This window comes from Lontra canadensis, unplaced genomic scaffold (assembly GCF_010015895.1).
Source record: "Lontra canadensis isolate GAN:19392208 unplaced genomic scaffold, GSC_riverotter_1.0 scaffold1, whole genome shotgun sequence".
NCBI lineage: Eukaryota > Metazoa > Chordata > Mammalia > Carnivora > Mustelidae > Lontra > Lontra canadensis.
Genome location: NW_022630995.1, coordinates 305,685 through 309,347, shown reverse-complemented (window position 1 = coordinate 309,347; position 3,663 = coordinate 305,685). Strand labels below are relative to the sequence as shown.

General features: G+C 40.6%; 1 pseudogene; it reads right to left on the bottom strand.

The window, feature by feature from the left end:
* Positions 1-361: 361 nt before the first annotated feature.
* On the bottom strand, positions 362-1,024 carry LOC116871442 (annotated as a pseudogene).
* Positions 1,025-3,663: the final 2,639 nt, after the last annotated feature.

The window sequence follows — 3,663 nt, the reverse complement described above, 5'->3', positions numbered from 1 at the left end:
TCCTGTTATTTTACAATTTTACATGAATTACACAGAAGCCAGAGGTAAGACATTTATGACTGTCAATACAATATTTGGATAGTTATAATATTTATACAATTAGGGATGGCTTTGTTTAGAAGACAGGAAAAGTGCTCATGGAATACACAATGTACTCTGCCATAAATCAACAAAATGCAACTGTGTCCTGTGGACATGGTAGAGAAAATGGCAGTTTGGAGAAAGGTGTGCTTCTAAAGGCTTTTTCTTAGAGGCAGCCTGGGGTTTGGTTTTGTTTTTTTGTTTTTTCATATTACTGAAAAGGACCAAATAATGTGGTTATGATTACTTTAATTCCCACAACCAAACTTCCATTTAGGCGTAGTTACATGTTCCCAAATGTTTTACTTCTGTCCACCATGCTGGCTTCGATATTGCATGGTCCACTGTAATCTCTTGGTCTTCCCTCTTTATAGGGCAGCAGCTTGAAGTTGCTATCCATTGAGAAAGCAGACCACCAATTCAGAGGTGGCTATCATAATGGCTGTGTTTGGAATCTGTCTCACCAGATGAGTTGTTAGACCACGGTAAAGAGACCCATAAACTTCTTCTTGAACAACCAAAGATAGTGTCTAAGAAAAAGATCTGTATCTTGTTCCCTCTTCACGTAGTCTTGTTCTTACAACTTCATGGGGATATGCAGTAGCTATGGCACACGTTTTTGAGGTGGCAGCAACATCATTCCCACAAAATCGGATGCTTCTTTCATAGACTCTTCCTCAGTTTCCATTGTAGAAGCAATCTTATGTTCCAGTAGCTTTCGCTTAATACTTTCAAAAATAACAAAATGGATAACCATCTGATATGCCAGCATATGAAGCGGACACGCCCTACAAAATCTTCTAAGTCCATCTGTCCGATGCACTTTATGAATATCTTCAAAAGCACCCATTCGCTTTTCTCCACAGTTCCTTGCATCAAGCTGTAACCAAATCTTTACAAGCGAAATGGGGTTGGTCGCTGTGATTGCAGTAAAACGAGGTTTAAGTTAGTCCATATTTCTATAGGAAGTGACCTGTGGATGGGGAGCATGAGATGACACGGTCTCACTCTTTTCTCGGGAGAAATGTACAATAAATGCCTGCCATCGTGGCTGAAATCATGTGTACCTGGGTAGAATCTGGATCAAATACACCATTCAGCTTTTCCTCGCAGTTTGAGTAAGCAGCAGAGTACATTGCTCTGGAAGGAGCCACCCCCACTAAATTGGGACCTAATCCTCTGAACAAGGAACAAGGCCTTTCTTTCTCCAAGATCACTTTTAGACAGTGGAGAGGTCCAGGAGACACTACATGGTTGACACTGACTCCAGCCATGGTGTTCAACTGAACTTCAGGATATAAAGATATCTTCAAGATATCTTTAAGATAACTTCAAGATATAAAGTGTCACAGAAGATGACTGCAGCCGTGTTTTTACAACTTCTATTGGATATGTCCGAATAGCTCCTTCTGTACCACCACATCCCCCAGCAAACAGATGCACCAGCGTGTCCCTCTGGGTCACTCTCTCTTCTGCATGTCCTTACCCTCCCTGTGGTGCTGCAGCCAAGCAGCCTCCAGCTCCAGCTGGGTGCCCTCAACCTCAGCTGGAGAGCCTCATTAGAGATAATTTCTAAAAGACCCTTTAAAGGTAACAGACAATACCTTCTGAGGTTCAAATATCATTAACTTATTCTGCGTATTAAAAATCAAAATACCTAAGCTAGTTTCAAATGTGTTCTTTGCTGTCATTAAGGAAACATCTGAGGGATTATTGCTGCTGTGTGCCAGACAGGACTCGAAGCACGGGGAATACTAAGATGACTTAAGCTATGGTACCTCTTTCTTATGCGCCTAGAGTCAAGTTAGAAAGATAAAAGGATACAATTAAAATGCTCCGGAAGCGCCATCGTCAATGTACAACTGCTAAAGGAACAAAGAAATGGGACTAAAACTCCTTAAAGGATAGGGGAATTGTGGAAACTGATGTTCGAGGAGGTCTTAATAAATGTGAAACTTTGCCACCAAGAACGGAGAGTTAGTCTGGGTGAGGAACAGAAGACGGAGCATCACCAAAGGTACAGGGGCCTGGAAGTTCAGACCCCAACCAGTGTGGAGGCAGAAGAACAGATACTTCTTTTTTTTTTTTTTTTTAAGGTTTTATTTTATTTATTTGACAGAGAGAGAACATGAGCTGGGGATGGGTTGGGGGGTAGCAAGAGGAGAGGGAGAAGCGTTTCCCTGCTGAACAGGGAGTCAGATATGTTGTGAGACTCAATGCCAGGAGCCTGAGGTCATGACCTGAGTGGAAGGCAGATGCTTAACCGACTGAGCCAGCCAGGTTCCTGGGAGAACAGAATTCTTGGCAAGAGTAAGAGTTGAGGCTGAAGAAAGAGGCAGGTGCCAGGGTATGTTGCACCTTATTGTGACAATAAGAATTGGAGAGCCATTTAAGAATTTTAAGCAAAATCAGGGAAAACAGTTAAGAGATTATTATAATAATACAATGAGAAATTAGGCTTTAAATTTGTTAAGTGGCAGAGGGGACAGGGAAAAAAAATAGGACAAGACTTTGATCATGATTGAATCTACATGACAAAGGAGGAAACTGTGTGTGTACCTGAAGATCTCTTTTCAAGGTCAACTCTTCTTGAGCAGGGGAGGTGGCAAGGACCTATAAAAGGTAGCAGTTGTTAGCAGTGCTAAAAGAAAATAAGGCTTGTAAATGTAGGCATCTGTAGGCTTAAGGGTTTTTTTTCAGGCTTAAGTTTTATTAAAAGAATAATCATACAATATTGAGGTTATAAAATTATTTTAAATGTGAAAATATAAAAACTGCTTATATAGAGAATTTAGGGGTATTGAAACATCCAAACTCTAGGTTCTGTCTTTAGCTCCTTAGAAATGTACTTAAATTTGATTGGGACAATATTCCTAGCAGGCATAAATATAAAGAGAATTATATTTTTAAAAATTAAGACACAGGTGAAAATAATTCCCTCTGTCACTGATAAAAGCACAAAACTATAGTGGTCAGTGCCATAGAATTCCCAGAACCCTCTCATTCCAAAAGATTATGAGGAGGCAATTATAAAGCTCTCAATGATGTTGGCAGTGACTGGGGAGGATGACCGTGTAACCCATTCCTGACCAATAAGACATGAGGAGACATGAGGAGAGGTTTGCTGAGAGAAATCAGGAAAGGGTTCTTCAAGTCTATGAAGGAGAGGCAGAGAAGTTGCTCATCTCTCGCTGCCACCAGGTCTGAATGGATCCATGGAATAACTCCAGCCATCATGCCACCAGCTTCGACTGAAGCCAACACTAAATGTGGTAGAGCAGAGAGATGCAAGGGACCTGGTTCCTTGGTGACATCCTGAGCCCTCGCTACTTGAACTTCTTGTTAAGTAGGTTTATAAAAGTCCTGATGGTTTAAGCCATTTGCATCATAATTTTCTGCTACTTGCAGCCAAAAGTTTCCCAACTTAAAACAAGAACTAAAGGTAGATTAAAAGTAAACATTAGCAGGTGGCTATAATGTATTGAATTACATTTTCTCTTCCTGGCAAATCAATTTCATTTATAGTCATTGTAAAATTTCACTTGATGTTTACATAATCCAGTCCCTCTGGATTGTCGTTAG